The 23,132-nt window shown below is 39.3% G+C and overlaps 1 protein-coding gene across 2 annotated transcripts in view; it reads right to left on the bottom strand.

The window, feature by feature from the left end:
* LOC119028226 (LIM domain containing preferred translocation partner in lipoma) overlaps positions 1-21,725 on the bottom strand; it is a 146,961-nt gene extending 125,236 nt beyond the window's left edge. The window contains exons 1-3 of one of the 2 annotated variants that reach the window (XM_037113941.1): positions 21,513-21,725; positions 13,463-13,534; positions 1,761-1,845 (exon numbers count right to left, since the gene is read on the bottom strand). The gene's annotated coding sequence lies outside the window, so the exon portion shown is untranslated. The remainder of the gene's footprint in view (positions 1-1,760; positions 1,846-13,462; positions 13,535-21,512) is intronic. The other variant, XM_037113940.1, reaches the window with a different exon arrangement.
* Positions 21,726-23,132: the final 1,407 nt, after the last annotated feature.

Below are 23,132 nucleotides of genomic sequence, written 5' to 3'. Positions count from 1 at the left end.
AGCCCAAAGCTATAGCCAACGTCCATGACTAAAAATTATTTAACTGCCATGATTTTTTTACTACTGAAGCCATTTACTGCATAAACATATTCTGAAAATACTGTGCCCATCACCAACAATCTAACCTGAGACATTTTTTTATTGTTAGATGTGACTATACATAAATGCATCTAATTAAATGTGTCGACAGCAAGACGGGGCAAGTATTTACATTTGACTGAATCAGGTAAAATAGGATATTCATAAAGATTCACACCAAAGACCCCGAGAACACTCAGGCTTACTTTTTTTATAGTCAAATAAAATGAGCCAATTTCGCCCAATGCCAAATCCATTATGATAACTTAGGTTAAACAATTTTCGGCCTTGTAGAGCAAGGGAAAAAAGCACAATGACTTAAAAACTCAAATTATCAAAGCCATTAAACATTCAGATAAAGTCATTTGCTATTGAACACAAGTGATCATCCAAGTGCATTAGACCATTAACACATTTCTAAAGACTCGCATTCTGTCAAAGAAATATAATTTAGGCCATAAAAGGGCTTTATTTATCAGGCTATGATGGACGGGGTTGAAGAAGACCAAAGAAAATTGCACGTGCGTCACACTCATATGACTTCTTCATTCTGCACTCGGGATCGTTCTGCTATTTTTATAGGTTATATACACTGTGTATGAATGCTCATGATGCATTTTGTTTTACTCCAGCTGACCTAAACATTATTCTAACACAGATGTACCAAAGCTTAGGAACGGTGGGTCCATTTCCTTTGTGGACACATGCTTTCTAAGTGCTCCTACAATGGAGGACTTGATTGGGCCTTGAATGTTTACGGCCTGAAAAGAGAGTCAGAACTAATGAAAAATACATACCCCTGAAAACACCTTGGCTTTTTCCCTGGGCTTTATGGTGTATTTATAACCACTTCTTTACAGCATCGCAGCAAAGTGAAAGGCATGTTCAAATTAAATTTGAGCATGCTACCTTTTCTGAACCCAGTACAGTATACAGCGCCACTGGGCTTACAGGAATCTGCCTGAGGGCAGACTGGAGTGCAGCAAATAACCTTGAAAGGAAACAAGTGGCTCACCTGACCGACAAACCATTTGTGAGAGCTTAACCTGGGCCGAGACTATAGGCGACTCTTACTAAAAGGCGAGGCGGCTCCCAGGCTGAGTGACTATCAGAGCCCCAGTTTAAATTTTTGATTATACCTCTCATAGATGTAAATAAACACAGTTTCAGGGGTTAGAATTTTCTGAAGAATCATTATTTCTAATTTCATCTCCTACCACTAGAATTCAAATACAGATAAATGGTAACGAATAGTACATCTCACTTTATGCCCTTGTATTGACCTCTCAGTCAGGGAATGTGGAGTGGAATATACTTCAACGAAATAAGCTAAAAAGAAATCCTTGAATGTCTTTCTTTGTTGAGCCACATCAGTCTTCAGCCTTGGACATCATCGCCCCGTCTCCTCTTCATGCTCAGAAACACTGACTGCATAAAATAGGGATGGAGCTTCCCAGTCTTAAACCTGCATTATTCTAATTTCCAGCAGGCGGAGACTCCACTGGTTGCAAAGAGAATTCTGATTCTATGTAAGCTTATGAGTACACGACTATACTTTTCACTTTATTTATTACTTCAGTAAACAGTTTCGTGGTAAGTTTATGGATAATTAAGAGTTGTTTTCATTAAAATATGGTTCCATTTGGAGAAAAATAGATAATAAATCTTTAAGGTGCATCTACCTTTTGACTGACAAGTTGCTACCACAGCGTGTCCTCAGATATCTTCCCCTGCTCGACCTTCTAATCGAAATATGATCACGTCTGGCTGCAAAAAAAGAATATGGCAAAAGTTGTCATGCCAAGTGTGAGGCTTCAAAAACAGCAGTCGACAAACCAGTGGGTGATGTCACGGTGGTTTACACTTGGACAGACAGCCTCTGAGGGTCTCCCTCCCTGATCTCAGTGTGCTAAACCAGTATGCGATTCCTCCGCTGCCCACAGGTTGCCTCCACTGAGTTCCACCTGACCTAGTCACCTGCCGAACAGTCCGCGTCTGTATTGTCTTGCTTGCTGAAGTGCTCCCGCCTGTGTTGTTTGCCTGCTGAATTCCCAGTGTGTTCCTCTACCTGTGTGCCTGCTACACACTATATGCCTGAACACTGGCTACAACAAACAATCATACAATGACGTGTTTTATGTCTGCATTTGAACACTCTTTCCATTGCCCTATGACTCAGGCCTAAAGTCCACAGTTACACACTCTTAGACTTTGACATTAACTTCTGATAAGTCTGTGAGGGCTCAGGAGTGTCATGAAGTGACAAGCAGGATATCTTACAAACGTCTTGATTCTGCACAAGAGACATAATCATAATACCCAGAAAAAAGCCTCACCCCTTGTAACCACCAAAGTATTATCCAATTTTTATGCAGTATTTGGATCCTTTAATTCTTCGTGGTCACTGGAAAAATGACCAAGGTCATTGGGAAAAAAAAAGTCATTGGATATTTGCACTGGTCCCATCATCTTAAACATACCTAATGCAATACATGATGTTGTGTCTCAAAACTAAAACTACTGGCAAACTCATGACTTTGTCTGCATGTGCCGTATCCATGCAACAGACAGCACATGCAGAGAGACCAGTATCCATACCACAGAGGGTCTGCACTCAGCTCTGTGCTCCTGTCAAAACCATTACAATCTGCAGAGGCTTCCACCAGGGTTGCAGTCAATTCAGAGATGATGATTGGTTAATGGTTACTATGATGGTTCAGCTTTTATCGACAACAGTGGCACAAAGAGGAGAATTTGTGAGTTTATAAATCCCAATGCTTCAACTGCATTTATCATAAGCAGCACAATGGAGGAACAGATCTCACTGTGGATAACGTAAATGATAGTTTTAGAAAACATTCATTCTCTTTAAATCAGTGAAATATAAAAAATCATTTTGTTCGTGTGCTGAAAATCCAGTTATCGCTTCATCAGTGTTAAATGGTGTTGTTAAAAATACTGAAATATCGATACACATCAATTCTAAATATTAGAAGTAAGTAAATTCATTTAGATGTTGTTGCTCTTAACACACAGGCCTTGTTATGTCCATCTTTCAGTAAAAAGAATCAAATTTTAAGCCCTCATTGTTGGGTATATTTATCACTGTGCTATAGAACACTGTATTGGATATAGACATTTCCCAAGAGCTTAATGCGGGACTCCAAAAAAGGTGTCCATTTACCTGAATGAGAAATGCTCGCCCAGCAGATAAGCCTATTTGTCTGCTCGGTTCTACTCAGCCTATAGATTCCATGTGTGGATGACCAAATCAGGTATAGAGGCAAAGAGAGACACTTTTCTAAGCACGGCGAAAGTTTTACAACTATAAAACCACTGTGAATTAAAAATTCATAACACAAAGGTGGGAGATGAGAGCGAAAAAAAGGCCAAGGCCTGCCTTTCAATGCTCTTATCATTTGCAAAAAAAAAAACTGTAAAGACTAGCAATTGCCAGATAAAACATGTGCAATCCCTCAAAGGTGGCAAAACAAATCTAGTGCTTTGCTTTGTATGATTCTTCTTAATTTGATGCTTCTACGACAAATGAAAGTTGGGCGAGTGGAGGGATTTAAGAGATTAGGGAATGCATCTAATGTACTGGATCTGTCTGATATTAACACAAGTGACCTCGAACCTGACACGTAAGGTCCCTCTCAACCTCAGCTTAAACCTCACAGCTTGAGACCTAAAAAAGCAAGCACGGAGCTCAAATAACAAGCAAATCACGTATAGGCTGTGTGTCGGTGCTTAGAGGGGCTGCACGATGGCACTTGATCCACAATGCACGCTACATGTAACATATACAATTGGATAATCCATTAATGAAGCAGATTCTGGGACAGCTCACTAAGACCCACACCACAACCTTTAACCCCCTATGTACTTAGACAGGACATGAGAAGAGTGAAAGTAAATGCACATGTGGGGACACAAAGAAGCTTTTCTCTTTATGCTGGGACAAACGAACAGTCCGTAGACGTGCCCTCCACCTCTTCCTACGTACATAACTGTCATAGCATTAGGGATGCTTTAAAGTATAAATCTTAATGCGTTAATGCTCTGAACAACAGCACCCTAAATAAATAGCTTCCATTTAGTGAAGCCCTGGCGTGTATCTTTGTTATTTGTTTGTTTCTAGATCTTTCTTGGAATCAAATTTAGGTTATTCAGTATAAACAACTGATTGACATCACAGAGAAAATTGTATAAGAGTAAGCATTCATGTTGAGGTGGTTCTGACGCAACAAACATCACATGTCACTGTCAGAGAAAGATCACTGATATCAGACAAATCTGCAAACCCCAGAGTACATTCAGACTACTGTTTCTCTCTCTATAAAATTTGCATGGCAGCATCAAGCTGAGGCTTTGGAGAATGTTAAAGGGAGGTTTACATATGACAGCGTATAAGGTCCATAGTTGGTGAAATAAAAAATAATAATTACAGAGCTGAGGCAAATCATTAAAATTATTGAATCATCTCTAAATAACATATTGTGTTAGAGATGAAACACAATACATACGTTTTCACAGTTCTGTTATCTTCAGCAATGATACACATAATGCATTTCATTCTAGTACTAATACAAAAAAGCCTCAATTCAATCTCATAATGAGCGTTTCACTGAAGGTGCTTTCCTTAATTTGTATGAAAAGCTCAGATAAAGAAAACCGTATTTCTAACAGTTATGGCCTCAATTCAAAGTCTATTCCTGAAAAGAGGACACTGCACTAACACGGATCAACCCCAAATCAGGAGTTGGAATCAGAAGCTAAGTGGGTATCTTTGTTTATTTCCTGAACACAGAGATAGCAAAAATGGTCTCCTGGGAAATAAATAAGCCGACACTCCTCTATTTTGCACTCACACACTGACTATCACATAAACTCATAGTCTGCCTTGATATAAGGATGCATCGAGGGGTGAGTGTGAGGTTATGTGAAGACTCAGTCCCAGGTGTCGCTCTGCCAGAACAGAGACAGAGACTTCCAGCCAGGAGAATGATTTGGGTCAGTGGGTAATTGCATTCCTGGACCACAGGGAACTTGTTGGCAATTAATCCTGCCAATGAGCCACATGAAATATGCCCACGTACAGTGTGCCAGTAGACTGATGAATGCAGCTCTGTTAACATAGCTCTTTCAAAGAGTGATATGGTGAAAAAAATTCTGCTGCTGACGCCAGAGAATCAACGCTGCAGTGACACAATAAGATTGTGACAGAATAAAAGTGTTGTCCCTGATTAAGCAGATATCCATCCCCATCATCCAAAGCCTACCTTCACTTTCCTTCTGTTAATCAAATCAAGAGAAACCTCTGCTAGGTGAAAAGTTCAATTCAGCAAAAGGTGTAGAATTACTCCAGAGGGAAAAAGGAACAACTTCACCAGTTCATTTACATAATTTTAACCCCTAACGCTTCTCTAATAGTACCTTTCTGTCAAGAGTTCTATGTAATGTGAACACTTTTATGCATATTGAAGACTTAAAGATACTTTCAAGAGTTTAAGTCGAATAACTTAAATGTGCCTTTCATTTAAAACCGCCCGATAGAGGAAACAGAAATTAAATTATTAAGTTCAAACAAAATTTGAAGAAGCACATTCGAAATTTCCAGAAATCCAAAATGTTGATAACATTTAGGAATAGTAGGAGTAGGCACTTTATTGTCACTGTAGAAAAGAAAATAAGTTACAAGGAGTTTACACAATTGATATACCTTCTCTGGTGAAAGACAAAAGTGAAATAATAAAAAATAAGTTGTGCCACTAACAGTTTTCACTGACATCTTTATCCTTTGGCTTTTCTAATCTGATTTATGTGGTTTGCAGTTTATATGTTCTGGCACATCATTAATGGCTCTGTGTTTTGCCAACAACATGCTTCAGTAATTTGACTGTCTTTAGAGGCTGGCATCTGTCGCTGCATGCCAAGCAAGTGTATCAGTCACATTGTATAAAGTGTCCCATTAGCCTCGAGCTTCTGCCTAATCTGAGATTAATCAGTTAGTGGCATCTGATCCTAAATGATAGGGACACAGAGAAAATGTCACTTCTGGCACACAATCACTTTGCTGTCATTATGACATTGTTAAAGATTACTGTTGTTGTTCACTGGTCACGAAAGTGTTGATGAACAGCAAATAGATGTTCACCAACCAGAATGTGAAAAGGGACGGGTGTCGGGAATGCTGGAGCGCCCAAAAGCTTAATCGTACTCAAAGCGAAACATTTTCAACAATAGGAACTTCTCTTGGGCTTCATTAGGGCTGCACTATTAATTCTAATATTATGACTGCATATACTGCAATATGGCCATGTGCAGTATCCAAATGGCAGATTGTATAGGTAGTGTGTGACAAAACAGCATTATTATGAAGTAAAAATGCAGAGATGTCCTTACCTTCAGGTCTTACCTACATCTCCAGATGTAAGAAACATTTTTATTTGGTACAAGCCCCCAAAAATGTCAAACAATCACGATTCTAGTTGTTTTGTCAATGAAAGTGAAATTGTCATGCAAATATGATCAATACCTCTTATCATGTATCATATTGCAGTTGTAATCAGGGCTCCACGGTGCTACAAAATCTGTGACTAAACATTTTCATTAGCTACACTGGTGGGTGTGATATTCAGGAGGTCAGAGAAAACCCTAAAAAAAAATGCCTAGTAAAACAGGGGAAAACACCCATTTAGAGTTATTTGACTGAGGCACTTTAAACATTAGCACTTTGTAACTTTACTGTTATTGCGATTTCTTTCTTGTTGTGTGTGCTGTGAATTAAATGAAGAAAACCATGTATCTGCATCTTTCTTCCTGTATACAATCATTTCCACTAGTGTTAGGAAATTAAATTACACTAAAATGTAGGTTATCACTGGGTGCACCAACATTATGCGCCCATGCAACTAGCGTAAAAAGTTCGATTGGTGCCCTTTAATATATGTCTAATAATCACAACATCATCATTTTTAACCAAATTTTGCAGCCGAGGACCTCACTGCCTTTTTCAGGCACTTAGGAAGGCACCATCATTTTGGAAAGCAAACAAGTTCTACTTTTGGTTTCTTGTCCGTGGACCCTGCCTCTGGAAAAACTCTTCATTTTAAAATGTATTTGCTAATTGATTTAAAGCAGCCACTTACTAGAAAAAAAATGCCCATAAAACTACCTCAAATGTTTCCAAAGGTCATCACTGCCTCCTAGTCAGATTGTTTTTTTCCTTTCAGCTCGCCAAGTTCAAACAGCTGTTGTTGATGTTTAGGAGCTTCCTGACTTTATCGGTTATGTTGGTAATCGCTATTGTTCACTTGGCTTTTCCTAATAAGCAATCAGCAATGAGGCCTCGTACACATGACTAACATGTAATATGGCTGCCAATATTAAAGTTGAAAAAGTCCAGCAATGTCAGACTGAATTATAACAGGGAGTAAGATTCTTCAACTGAGATTGCCTCATCTTGTTTTTATAGGTTTATTAAAGTGATTAATGATGAAAAGCTCAAACATTTAGTTATGTCCATATTTGACAATATTTTAGAGACACAAATTATACAGACTGTAAATGTCCTTGGAATGCCTGTAAAGGTGCTCTGAAACTCTGAAGTCCGAATTTATTTCATTGTTACCTAAGGAATATAAAATGGGGGGGGGGGGGGAAACTGAAGTAAATTAGAGATCAGGCTTACTAATGAGCCAAATGTTAGAGGAATTTAGACATTTGGAAAAAGGCAAAACTACAGATTTCATTGGCAGCAAAACAAGGACTTTCCAGGGGAAAATGTGGGATCTACATCAAGAGAGAAAAGTTTGCTGATGAAAAACAAAAAGTAAAGGAATAGGGTTTGTTACGTAAAAAGGAATTTTATAGTCTTATGAAATAAAAACTGAACACTCCAGACATGAGAAACTGTCTGGCAGAGGCTGTTGACATCTCATCACGTATCAAACAGCGTCCCACCATGAAGGATGGCCATGGCTTCATGCAGTGGGTATGGGTAATTATTTGTAACGGGGAAAGTATTTGGAACAACAATAGGAGGCAAAGTCTTGCAATAAACCTCCTTCAAAGTACTGAAGACCATCAACTGAAGCAGAGACTTTTGTTAAAGCATAAATAAAGGCCACCAGCATGCAGCAACATCAACAGTAAGATGAGTGAGCTTTGAAAACTATAATGACGTACAACGCTGTTTATAACACCATCCAGCTTGAGTGAGTAAGGGTCCAAATTTAGTTTGGGAGGGAAGGGACAAGCAGACACTGACATGTGTGTGGAGGATTTTGTGGCATCCAGCTGAGAGGTTCCAGACTGCAACCAACTGAATACTCCTCGTCTCACCCTCACCTTGGGTGCTGCTCAAAATCATTGCCATGAAATATGAAATACATAAACAGTCTTATCTCGAGACAGTGTTTGATTTGTCCACTCTAGACTACTGTAGAAAAAACATGGATGTAAAACATGAAACAACAGACTATACAGAAGAGGACCCTCTCCCCCTGCAGATATGAAATGCTCTTTCTATGGTAACAAAACCAGAATGATTCTTATTTTCATTATGCATTGATAAAAACACAATTATGAACACTATATTCCATTTCTGCCCTTAATCCCACTAATTTCTACACACTACACCCTTAAAGCTGCCATAGAAGCAGTATTTGCTGGTGGGGAAAAAAACATTTCTATACTACGTCTATACTTGAAATCCAATCAAAAAGGTAAACATTTTTGAATTCCCATCATTGTTGTTGGCATCAGAGAAAACAGTAGCTGCACTGCACGCCAGCATACATTCTCAGTGTTCAATCTGCACTTTAAAACTCTCAACTGTATAGGAAAAATAGCTGTATAGCAGGCAGCCTTAGTTATAGAGCAATCAGGAGTTAAACACAAAAACAGAAAGTAATCAAACCCTTAAAGTGATTCTCCTTAATAAGAAAGATAATCTCCTCCACTTTAGCTTGATGCTCCTCGGCTCAGTCGGATCCTCTGTGTAATTGCTCCTGTTAATCATGCCTTAATTTGTTGACGAGATTCATTTGGAAGACTTGTCTTGAAAACATACAATCTCTCCCAATCTGCGGATGCCAAGATCTTGAAATTAAGGGCCGCAAAGTAGAGTGAGACCAGATTAAGTCATTTTAAGAGTGTTAGAGATGTCACCAGAGACTGATGTAACCAACGATCAGTGTCTGTCACTGCTTATTAAGGTGGAGCCGCTGAGCTCGAAACACAATAACTGATGGTGTGTTTGTTAACGAACTGCTCACTGCAACATTCTTGATACTGTGGTTGTAAATGAAACTGGCAGTGAACTAAAATATTTCAGTAAATTCCAGAGGGTAATAGTTCGATATCTGTGTTAGATAATTGTAAATTGCATATATCATTTTCCCATAATTCTTAATTATAATAATCCATTTCATGACAACAAAACTCCTCAAAATTGAAATTACATCTATTACATCTTCAATCCTAGCTCTTCCATACCTCACATGTGAAGTAATCATTTCAGTCAGCATACCCATCTAGTTGGCTAAGTCCCTAATTGGTATGTGTTCATCGTGTGGGTCTTCGAGGTTATGTCAGCAGTTCAGGCACAAAAGCTGGTATTAAATACAGCTATCTCCACAGTTGGCCTGAAGAGTAGATTTTGAACACCTTCAAGATCGATCATGATTCAAAACTCCCATCACCCTGCGCTGGTAAAGGCTAAAATATAATGGAACTGTTGTTCAAGAGTCATAAAGTCATAGAAGTGAACTTATTCTGTACAGTCAGTCGCACAGCAATCTTCTTATACACTGCGAACATTTGATACCGTTAGCAGCCTCAGGCTCGGTCAAAACAGGGCATCTAAGAACATCGCAAATAGAAAAGTTTTCCAGTTTGATCATAAGGCCAATGAACGCCAGTGTTTCGCATTTTAAGACTAATGTTAGCATTCTAAGATCAAATTACAACAGCACTACACATAAACTATCACTCGGGTGAAAAATTTCAGTAGTTTTGCAGATATTAGCTCATAAACCCAAGTACAATAACTGGGTCATCAGTTACATTTTAACATGTTCATCATCCACTGCAGAATAATATAAATACATTCATATACTTTTTTAATAATATTTGGCTTCAGCAGAGTCATGTTCCCAGAAAAACAACACATATAAAGAGATAAATATATAGATCAAACATCAAATAGCTAGGTGGGTTTATTTTCTGGTTAGAACCATGAAAATTGCACAAAAATGGCTGAAAATATGCTTTATGTATAACTGCATAGAAGACAAATAGCTTATACTAGCTTATATTTAATAATGTAATGTGAATGTATGTGGACAGCATCCAGTATCTTAAAAAAATTATGAAAAACAATTGACGCTGGCATGCAAACAAGTTAGTTGAAATTCTGAACGCCGATAAAGTTGAGCAAGATAAATGTGATTTGGTAATCAAACCACACCATCACTGAAGTCAGCTGCACCAGCCCTTAAAGCTAAGTAAAATAATTTACCTCTTCCCACTACTACTACTGCCAGGCATCTGCTACTATATGTTTGAAGTGTGACAGTGAGAGCCAGGAGGAAGGTCAGACCTGATAAATTGTAGATATCAGAGTTGATGTTTGCAAATTCAGAATTCTTCAATGACCTGAGCTGCCCCAACTCACACACAAGCACAACTCATCTCCAGGAAAACACACTGGGCTATTTAACAGTTTCTGTCCCACATATCTCCTCAATTTGCTCAGACACAGCAGACTTTAGCATTTTTTTTTACATTCACCTCTCAACTGAATCAACTCAGCCGTATCTATATAGTCTTTAACACACAACACAGTTGATCTCAATGCTTTACAGCATACAGAGAGAAAAAAATACCACAGAAAAGAAGGGAAAATTGAATAAGAGTGACAATACAGTAATCACAATAATTTAAGAATAATAACAGCATTGATAGTATATCATTACTGTTATTATAGCAGCAAAAATAATAACAACAACATCAGGAATAGATTTCATATGATTCCACCATATTCTAATAGACCTCTCTGACCTTGTCATATGACTGACAGACAGCTGTATGTATACAAGGTCAGTCAAAGTATTTCTCACTGCAGTGTTGCATCCAAACTTCTCAAAAAACCTTCCCAAAATATCCAGTGAGCTGGTGAGCAGTCAATATCAATTCCCTGTCTTTTCCATACTTTCAGAGACACACAGGAACACTGAGTGTTGGGATGGTTTCTGATGCAAGGAAACAGCAATGGCATTTCCTTTACACCTCTCAAACTTTCAATCAAGCAGTCACAAACAGACACACAAGTTCCCAAGTAGCAGCTTAGGGCAAGGCAGAAAAGACATGGACGAATTCATCATTTATTATATGATATTAAATGTATGGCAATCCTGACATTAACAAAATGCTACCATAAAACAAAAAGAATTCAACAAAAATTGAGCATAAAAACATACTCACAGTTTCTCTTTAGATCACGGAAGCACAGAAAACTACTAGCTTTACTAAATGGCAGTCACTTGGAAGGCTCCTCTCACCCCTAGAAAGCCTTATGCAGCTGAAATGACTCACATCCCCTCATCCAACCTCTGTCAACCATCGTGAGGAGGTAAACATTTCCAAATATGGAGAAAAAATGAAGACAGTATTGAGGGCAATATCAGTTTGGTTTGCTTTTAACTTGGAATGCCATACTCTGTGAGCCAGAGTCCCTCAGCAGAGCCAGTTCTGTGGTGCATACCTTTCACTTGGAATAATAATGATGATTGTAGAGAACTTTTCACAATCGCTCCGGGTTCGGTCTGACCTAAGATGGGTAACACTGTGAGCCTGCCATGCAAGGCTCCGTTTTTATGGATAGAAATGAAGTGTAGAGAAGATGAGTGAGCTTAAAACTGTGAATGGGAAGCTGAATAAATTGCAAAAAATGCAGGTATATATACAGATGTAGTTTACTTTTTTTGTTCACCAGACCAGTGCCAGATTAGAAAGTAAAGAGAGCCCATTAACTGTGAGAAGCTGTCCTGTCACACAGATTGTCTTCAAGTGATTAAGAAAGTATAATTAAAGTGTGATTACTCCCCATGAGTGGTGTAGGTCAGAGGAGATCATGGTAATATTAAGAGCCGCTAAGAGGGAACATTACACCGTCCTGCCTGGATTGGAATTGTTTTGAAGAGTAATTTGGCTCATGAGCGCTCGTTTCCTCAAACAGCACAAGCCCACTTCATCCAGATCCCAAAGGAACAGACTGCTTTCAGAGGACACAAATTCTTACATGGTCATGAAGTCTTTTAAAAAAAATGTTTGATTCCGAAAGTCCAAATTCTGATTTGCATCACTGACAAATCAGTTTGAACAATCACATAAGAATTCATTTGACTTTGACAAAACTTTAATGAAACAAATTGTGTGGCACTTTAAAAAAGACAAGAGAAAAATGAGAATAGACAGCTATGCATGAGAATGTGGCTGCAATGTCAGTGTAGAGTAAAGCACCTTAAAAATAACGTAAAAATGTAAAGCCTTGAATAGAAGAGTTGGCCATGGCTGCTTTTACAATGAGCTTAACCAGTCTGTATGCAACAAAGCTAGGGCCAGCTGTGGCTCACAAGGCAGAGCAGGTAGTCCACTAATCGGAAGGTCGCTGGTTCAATACATAAGTGCCGTCAAGTGAGTAGACATGAAAAGCACCACGAGCAAGTCTATTTTCATTTGGCTTTTTGCCAGCTGAGGTATATGATGACCTCACGTGGTACGACTGCACTCGATGCAAAACTGATGCAGCAAATTTTGAGATACGGCGCCCCAACTTATGTCCTGCACACAGCGATTCACGACGAAGCGCAAGCTTCATTGCTAGTTTCAGTCTGATGCGGTTTTCACACGCCCAGTGCCCACAATATGTGAATAGCAGATGTATTTGCGCACATCTGTACACTCACATTGGGGTGTGGTCAGGCACATTGACGGCACATTGCTATCTTGAGGCAGCAGAAATCCACTGCACCATGTGCCAACAAAACCTGGGTGTCAAAGCTGCATTACTACACACCAAGATATTACTATCCAGAAATATTAAGTTCACAAGAAATCTCAATAAAAGATACATCATGCAACACAATGATTTACAAACACATACTCACACTGGGGACAACCAAGCATATTCTGTGATAAATTTGCAACAGATTTTGAGGGTGACTTGGCCCCAAGTTGCTAATTTATTAACAGGAAATTAAAACACACAATCCTCCAAACGCAAGTTGGATTACCATCTGACATTAAAGCATAAAAGCAGGGCAAAAACTGGACCAACACATAAAGTACAATTCAGCAAAGTACAGCAAAATTTTACCTTTGCTCCTCTGTGGATGTATGGGATACCTGGTAGACTGGTGAGGCAATGCCCTTTACTGTATGTTGAAATCTGTTGGATTGAGAAATAGAGACAACTCCGTATTACTCAAATGGATTACATAACTATCACTGTGCTGAAAAGGAACACACCAACATGGTTTTTCCATGACTGTGTCGTTCATCAGCGAAAAGATGAACTACGGGCACGCTCTTATAAATCCTGTATGAACCTGAGCGTACGTTGTCCATTTAGATTTTAGTCAGTAATTTCTCACCTGGCACCTGTCACAGCCTGTTGGAACAATATATCACTGCAATGACACAGTAGAGGGAAAACAATGCTGACAAGTGACACCACTGAAAATATTTCACCACGGTGTAACAATGATTTAGTGAGGAGGACTAAGACTAAAGTACAATCTGATGATGGTAATAGCAAAAATGAGCCAATCTTTTATATATGAGCATAAAGGCAGCAGTCATAGAAAAGAAAATAAACAATTGCATTGTGTATAAACATTTTACTCAAATATCAACCCAATATTGTAACACTCATTTTTTGTATTCATCGTTTTCATTTGTTTATGTGATTGTATAACATAAATGACGATACATTTTAGTTCACAGGAAAACATTTTTCATTTTCAGTATTTGCTCTTCATGTAAAGAATACACAAGTTTGATCTATGCAGTTCCAGGCAGACTGTAAATCATCGTATTTGAGAAGCAGCAACAGTCTCTCTGTGAAATAACTTGATGGTTGATGATCAGTGAACTGATTAGATGTTTCACTGTGGTTTAGTTAAGCCATATTGGTCTGATGAGCTTTTTCACCAATATTTTGCAGAGTTTGTGTCATAGTTACTGCAGCTCGCCAGGTACACAACTAACATGTCCTGTCAGATACAAAACACATTGTCGTTGACGAGTCTATTCAGTGCAGTAACTCACATCAAGGACACTTACAGTCATAGACGAAAGCATTGGCACCACTGGGACTTCTCCAGAAAATGCACCACTTCTCCCAGAAAAGTGTTGCAATTACAAATGTTTTGGTATACACATGTTTATTTTTCTGCATTGGGACAACACAAAAAAGCAGAAGAAAAAAGCCAAATTTGACATCATTTTATATAAAACTCACATACAAAACTGGATCGAACAAAATCATTGGCAACCTCAAGTTAATATTTGGTTGCACACCCTTTGGAGAAAATAACTGAAACCAATCGCTTCCTATAACCATTAACAAGTTTCCTACACCTCTTACTGGAATTTTGGACAACTCTTCTTTTGCAAACTGCTCCAGGTTTCTGAAATTTGAAGGGTGCCCTCTTGCAACAGCAATTTTGAGACCTTTCCACGGGCGTTCTATGGGATTTAGACCCGGACTCATTGCTGGCCACTTCAGAATTCTCCAGCACTTTGTCTCAGACCTTTTCTGGGTGCTTTGTGAGGTATGGTTTGGGTCATTGACCTGCTGGAACACCCATGACCTCTGACGCAGACCCAGCTTTCTGACACGAGGCCCTACATTACAGGCCAAAATCTTTTGATAGTCTCCAGATTTCATGATTCCTTACTCACAAACAATGCACTCAGTGCCAGAGGCAGCAAAATAACCCCAAAACATCTTTGAACCTCCACCATATTTGACTATTTGCCGCATTCTTTTCTTCGTAGGCCTCATTCTGTTTACTGTAAACAGCAGAATGGTGTGCTTTGCTAAAAAGCTCTACCTGAGTCTCATCTGTCCACAAAACATTCTCCCAGAGGGATTGAGGCTTACTCAGGTATGTTCTTGCAAAGTGCAGTCTGGCTTTTTTATGCCTCCGTGTCAGAAGTGTCTCATTCAGATGACGACGTATGGTTCGAGCGGACACCGTTGCACCCCGAGTCTGCAGGACAGCCTGAATTTGTGTGGAAGTTGACTGACGTTGTTTATCCACCATTCGAACTATCCTGCGTTGCATTCTTTCATCAATTTTTTTCTCTTCCGTCCACGTCCAGGGAGATTTGCCACAGTTCCATGGGTTATAAACTTCTTGATTATATTGCGCACAGTTGACAAAGGAACTTTAAGATCTCTGGAGATTGACTTGTAACCTTGAGATTGTTTATATTTTTCCACAATTTTGCTTCTTAAGTCCTCAGACAATTCTTGGCTCTTCTTTCTCTTCTCCGTGCTTGGTGTGGCACACACAGGCACACAACACAAGGGTTGAGTCAACTTTTATACACTCTAACTGGCTTCAGTTTCGATTTCTATATTGCCAGCACCTGTTACTTGCCACAGGTGAGTTCAAACGGAGTTTTGTGTAAAATGTCAAATTTGGCTTTTTTCCCCTTCTGCTTTTTTGTGTTGTCCCAATGCAATGCAAGGAAATAAACGTGTATATCAAAACATCTGTAACTGCAACACTTTTCTGGGAGAAATGGTGCATATTCTGGCAAAGTTCCAGGGGTGCCAATATTTTCGTCTATGACTGTACAACAAGAGATGATGCTTTCTTGGTGATGCTCAAAGCACTGGACAGACAGCCAATGCTCATCTTTACTCTTAATTCAGTTTTGCAGCAGCACTAGTTTTGCAGAGTTTGGTAAGGTTGCGTACATACTTCCTCTCTCACTATATAAAAGCCACAAATGGCTCTACTGCTCTTGAGGATTGTACTAGCCATGAGTTGGTAGGTGCTTTCTGACGTAACAGCAAAGCCTTTTCAAAGAAACACCATGCATATTATGTAGTGCAATAAACCTGCCAACAAATTGCAAAAGACTACACTATTTTTTTGTTTTCATGGTTTAATTACTGCACAACAGAGAGAGCAAACAGGGCAGGAAACAAGCTGCATGCATTGTAGATAGAGCAGGCAAAACAGTGTGAAAGGACACAGGAGCGGGTTAAAACAGTTCATGTCAAGCTGCCCGACTGATATATCGCGGCAAATGGCCCACCACAGATATATTGGTGTGTATGTTGTCTGTTATGCACAGATATGAAAACTTGTTTTATATTTGTAGAGATAGTGCAGAAAAAAATATGGTGATGTCATTTTTGATGATAAAGATTATTGTTAAACTGTAAAATATCCTGCCTCTCTTAAATGTGTTTATCACAAGTGTCTGACACTCACATTTAAGGGTTCACTGCCAAAAATCTTCATAAAACGGCCAACATATAAATATTGGATTTTTTAACTTCCTGATGTCTTCAAATATTGTGCGGGCTCGGATGTCAAAAACCCTACAGCACTTCAAAAAATGGCTCCATCATGAGAATCAACTGCTACCACAGTTCATTCATTCATTCCTTAGACATTTGCCCCTAGGAGGTATGTTTCAGATGAGAAGGAAGTCCTGTCCTATGTAGGTATTGTCCAGAACAATGAACTGTCTTTTTTGTTTTTTAAATCCATATGACATGTGGATTCAACTAAAAAAAACAGACAAAAGTGTTGTTGTACAAACCAGCCTTCTACATGTCACACCCCTAAACTACCTAGCAGAAATGTTAAGCGTGTACTGACATGTCGTTGCTATGCCTTGTATGTCATTGGTCTGGCCATGCTTGCTTGTGTCATCAACAGTTGGAATATATACTTAGTTGTTCACCTTGTTCTTTGGTCTATGCACATTTGGTGAATGTGGGTTCTTTTACACGGTACAATGTAACAGAACATTATTGGAAAGATCTTGGATCAGTCACTAATAGAGGTGCGACGAGATCTTGTGCACAGAGATATCACGTTATAAAAATGTGACAATATTTCTCATCAAGGTGAAAAGCTGTCTCGTGATATCAGTGCATAACAGAGGCAGAGCATTAGCCAGCATGATGGAGTCTGAAGGTGAACTTGAAATTAGCATAGAAGATGCCCCCCGCCACTCGCTTGTGTGGGAGAATTTTGGATACCCGGTGGATAGAATGAATGGCAACAGAATGACGGACAGGGCAGTAACAATATGTAAGCACTGTAAGAAAATAGTGCCGTACATCACAGCTAACACGAGCACTTTGCAAAAGGTACAACCACCACAGCTAAAATCAATGCAACTGTTAATAAAACTGAAACGCCAGACAATGCTGACAAATGCCAGGGAAATGGTAAACGTGGCACTGCAGACTCACACACTTTTCGAGTCACACATAGCCAAAGTTTTACGAGTAGCTGTCACGGACGGACTGAGAGCTTAAAGGCCAAACAATGGATTCACTATCGTGACTGACAATACGTGTAATAGCCTAGAATATCTTAGGCTGGGAAGTATTGTTGTAGCCCGTTCTTAGCTCTGTATCACGTTTGTCTCTGTTTGCACTTCAAGTGCTGACAGAGTATTACTTTTATAGTGGTTTGCACTTAAAAAAATAAGACTACCGTTTACCGTTTCAATTATTTATCATTTATTTGTGGAAAGGAGTTCAGTTAGAAGGTCACAGACAGCTTCAATTAGAAGTTAGAGACTCATTAATCCATTCAGTTCATGTGGTTATAAGGTTTGAAGAGACTTGTGAGATATCATACAGGAGAGAAGCCAGTCAGCTGAGTTTGTGGCAAAACCTTTTACAGTGCTTACATATTGTTTGTGTCTTTTACTGCATATGATAATTTACACTCAGTCAGAAAGTAGAACTAAAACTAAAATATCGTCTGATCTTGTCCTCGTGAACCCAATATCATCTCATCTTATGCGCTGAGTGTATCGTCACACACATAATCATTAAAACACCATAAGCATCAAATTGTCCAACAAAAAAGTTTTGTCTGTTGAACAAAAAATAAAATGTTTAACCTATTTCTAATGCAACTCTTAATCCAGGTAGATAGGTAGGAAATTACAAATGTCCTTGTTCTTTTCATTAATCACAAGCGAAATATGAACACAAGGAGATACATCCTTTCTGGTAACTATCTTTTACTTACACTCGGAAAAAGAGGTTCAATTTGGTAAACAGATTAAAATTCTTTTATCTTTGGGAGCAGATGGAATATTTTTTTCATCCAGATGGTTAGAAGAGTCAGAGGATTCTGGAAATGCCTTCAGAACAGCCAAAGTGATGTTAAAGGACCCTCTGGCTAAGATTGTAAGGTACTTTTTTTTCTGAAGATTAGATGATCAGTTGTAAAAGTATTACAGTATCACATCCATGGCGGCACATGCAAATATAGCAGCTAGTTGCTCCATCAATTTTCTCTGCATTGTTTTTTAACTGTTATTTTTCTGCTTGCTTGATGAAACAAGTCACACCTACTACACAAGAAATCAGAGAAGAAAGCGTTTTCGACTGACAGCAGCGCACTATGAGATGATCATGGCGTGCTTCAAGCATACAACCTGACCAGCCAGACCAACCCAGGGAGGAAAGAGTAGAGACCCAGGATGGGAGCCATGATGATTTTAAAGAAACACTGGGAAATAAGGCCAATTGTCTGTTTGGCTGATGTCTAGTCATGAAAAAATTAAATGAACAAAATGGACTCAGCCAACTATGGGAAAATCAGAGTCTGTTGTGCCCACATCTTAACAGACACCTGTCTCCACCACTACATCTCAGATTAAGCTCTGTCACTCAGCAGGCTGACTGTGTTATGAGCCGGCGAGGAAAGGTTCACTCAAACGCAGTCAAAACTGATGGACAGTGTTGCTGAGATGTCAAACTGTTCATCTGTTGTACCGACCATGATATCGCCACCATGCTGTTGCTGCTGTTTACGTTCATCCAGATGCAGATTCAAAAAAATGCACTGGAGTTATTTCCTGTGTATTTAAAGGAGATCATGTATACAAGAACATAAAGTATTGTGTATATGTTCTGTATTTGTACAGCAAGGAGTTTACAAACTTAAATGTCATTCTGCCACCCAGTGTTATATGATCACAAATAAATCACGTGAAACTTGTACTAGCAATTCATCAAAAGTATCATTAGACCACACACAACATTTAGCATGAAGATGCACACACTCACACTGAAAGCCCCAATGTCTGTCTTAGCATCAAGCTCTACTCTGAAACTGTACATTTTGAGTCTGGGAAACTTGCTGTTCCTTCCAGAAAAAGACATCCTCATTAAAATATGCCAAGAAACACAAACAGTAGAATAACTTGACTAAACCTACCAGGGGGGCCGGGGCTCAAAGGCAGCTGAGGCACTCATCTTTCAACTTTAACATCATCAACGGCTGTCAAATGAGTCCCTTTAAAAACCGGAGATTTTAAAGTCGGTTCCGTTTAATGTTGCCTGAGTCGAAAATGTGTCTGAGCGACGCAGATGTATTCGGTTTGATGACAGCACTCTCGGGGGACCTTGGTGTTATTGATTTGAAACCCAGCATCTAAGTCAAAGTTTGAAATTAGTCTTTTATGGAGGAAAGTGAAGCTTATTTTTCGTGTTCGCTACAGTTTATGGCAGAACAATGTTGATAGTCTGGACCAAGGCTGGTCTCTTACTCACAAATTAAGAAAACTGATGATATTGAAGCTCTTTACACCAGGCAGTCCGTTATTCATCTGTGTGTCCCTATTACCCATGTAAAGCTTAAGAGTAAATCTTGAGGCATGAAGCTCATTTGCACACATAACGGCTCACAATACATGTGCAGCATAAACAAGTCTGGTGTACTCCATCAGGCATAGAAATCAATGGGATTTGTCGGTTTGAATTGATCCTTATTTTTTTAAGAATTATGGCTGTGAGCACAGAGGATGTAATCAGCAGGACAGATAGTTTGCTTCAAAACAAAGTTTCCTTTTCTTAGACATTTGAAGTGGAAAACATTTAACTTCCTATCTCAAGGAGGAAGAACTCCACTCCATTCAACTATATTAGCTTAGTCCTTGTTGCATTGTAAGTGATCAGGACAGTACACGGTATTGGCCTTTTGGGCCACGTTGACGTGCAAGTTGATTAAGCTGATTGAAAGCGGTATCTTCATAGTGTTTGGGTTCAGATGAGTTTCCAGATTCATAGACAGTTTTCAGCTAGATTTGTAAAGAGTCACCTTCAAAATAGAACTCAAACTTTGGGTGGAGCCAGGTTTTGGCCTTGTTTGTGCATTTATATGTCACAAATCAAAGCAGTAATGGTTTCCTGGCCTGTTCTTACAATCTAAACCACAGCTATAAGTATAATGTAGGCCTGCACTGTAATGTTAGTCCACTCGTTTATGTGCTGTACGTACACTTCGAGGTAGTTCTGTCCAAACAAACATGGCCTATGTATGTGCTGTGAAGTATGGTGTCATGTTTTAAAGCTTAATGAAGACAGGAGTCTTAACTACGGACAGTTTTCTCCAAGTTAATGATAAAATACCGTCATAAAAGCCACCTAAACAACGTGGCGAAATCTCGAGCGCGTCACCGTCACAAGATAAGAGGGTAACATTATTTTCCGTAACGACGACGCCAAAACTAGCAAACATTTTACGAAGCTAGCAGTCACTGCCGTTAGCGCGACACTTTAGTCAATGGGGCTGTTTGAGAGGGTGCTAAAGTGAAATTCAGCGACATATTTCCCTGCTGTTAGGGGCTCTCATGTTACTCCGGTGACAGTCTGTCTTCCGCATTGCTCAGCAGCAAGACCACTCGGCTAAAAACAGAAACACCACAGACGCCCAGTGTCCCTTCTGGCTGAACCTTGACGGCTCGCAACGTATTAAGTTATATTTTCGATGCATGACTGAGCCCCTCGCTCGGCACTCGCTAGCGACAAAGTTAGCTTCGTTAGTATGTTCGTGTAACATTAGCAGCAGCCAAGGCTATCTCGTTTGGAGTCCACGCCCTCATAGTGAACTCCGTCCGAGCTACAGTTAAAAAATCATGTTATATCCCAACAGGGCCGAACAAACTCGAAGACGACCTGCTCCAACCGCCGGCGTTCTTTTAGTTTTGTTTTGTTTAAATCACTCGTGCCTCAAACTATCACCACTTTTTTTAAAAAACAACAGCAACAACAACAACACAGCCTCCCCGAAAAAACAAAACGCACAAACATGTTTCAAAAAAAAAAAAAAAAAAAGAAAGAGGTGCTCGACGGTTTCGCTTACCTCGCTTTCTAGGAAACGTTAGCAGAGGAGGTTTCGAATCCCACCGACAAAAAAAAGTGAAACTTCTTCATCCAAATTCTGGGAGAGTTGTAGGCGGTGACGTCACGCTCTGAAATTCCAGCCGTCTTCTCAGGCAGTTGAGGGAGTTTGCCCATGTAAGGCAGCAGGCCAGCGGGGAGAGCAGCAGCCAGAGCACCGCGGCCCGGACACCGCTCCGTCAGCATCCATGTATGTACGGAGGAGACGTTTAGGACAGGAAAAAAAAAAAAATGCGTAATAAAAAAGATATGCAGGTTCCCCCCCTTATAACCATATGGCTCTGTCTAGACGAGATGTCCTGTTATTGAGTGAAACAAAAACAGTTACATTCCAACTGCATCGTAACTGTTGCAGTAATTGTCTTGTTGTCGTGTCTAAAAGTAAAAACAGAAAACGTACACAAATGTCAAGAGAAACACTTTCGTCGTTTTTCCTCACCAAATTAAAGGTGCGCTCTGTAGTTTTGGAGAAAGCTCCTCTTCGATGTCTTTACAATGATGTGAATATCAACTTAAAGGTGCACTACATAGTTTTGGGGGAAGAAAATGTAATCAGAAGATTGACTTGACAAAATAAACTAACTCTCTTAGTGGTTAAATAAATCTTAAAGGACAACACACTCTCACACTGTTGTACATTTGTTTACATGTGGCGGACCCTGCCAACTTTCTAGCTTCAAACAGTGTTGCGCGGATGTTGTTTTCCTCTGAGAATTGCTTGTTTTCTCAGTTATGGAACATATTAATATTTATCTATTTGTATTTTTATTTCATTAAAATTCTGAGTTTGAATTTCCTCTCCAAAACTGCATGTTGCCCCTTTAAAATAATTGCATTATTAACACAAACAAATGGACCTTAAGGGACAACACACTTACATACTGTTTTACTTTTGTTGTGTGGAGGACCCTGCCACCTTTCTAGCTTCAAACAGCGTTCTGAGGACATTATCTTCCTCTTAGAGGAGCTTGTTTACTCTGTTATGGGCGGGAAAAAAATTCTAAGATGGTATATTTCCTTATTAAATTATGAATATTCAAATTCAGAGTTCCTCCAAAAGCACATACTGCCCCTCTAAACTAATCATGCTATTAACACAAAAATACATACAATTATATAGACTTTTTTAATGTAAATGATACACAACTGCGAAAGGCCATGCAGTAACAGTCACACTTCATTGGAACATCTCACATTCGACACGGCAATGAATGCAACAGTGTCGTTGAAAGGACTAAATATAGCTTGTTGCGCCACTAAATGCCACTCAATGCTCATCAGGGCTGTTATTTTTCAGTCAGGGCAGATGACCTTCATTGTATTATGATGTATTTGTTCAACTTGTATTATAAACTTTAAAACTGGCCATATTTTTTTATAAGAATGGGTGATTTTTTTTTTTTGTTCAAGGTATCCTGCTGAAAAAGACACAATAATTGGACAAAGGCCTTTGAAATTTCAAGGTGCTGGCTAAAAAGGAAGCAGCTCAGCGAGTGTTTCAGTTCTTACACAGAGCGCTCATCCAGTGAAGTGTGAATTGCCACATGCTGTAATTTTGAAGAGATTCAAATTCACGCCCGAC

Source organism: Acanthopagrus latus, chromosome 11 (assembly GCF_904848185.1).
Source record: "Acanthopagrus latus isolate v.2019 chromosome 11, fAcaLat1.1, whole genome shotgun sequence".
NCBI lineage: Eukaryota > Metazoa > Chordata > Actinopteri > Spariformes > Sparidae > Acanthopagrus > Acanthopagrus latus.
Note: the sequence above shows the minus strand (reverse complement) of the source record. Positions and strands in the feature narration are given on the sequence as shown.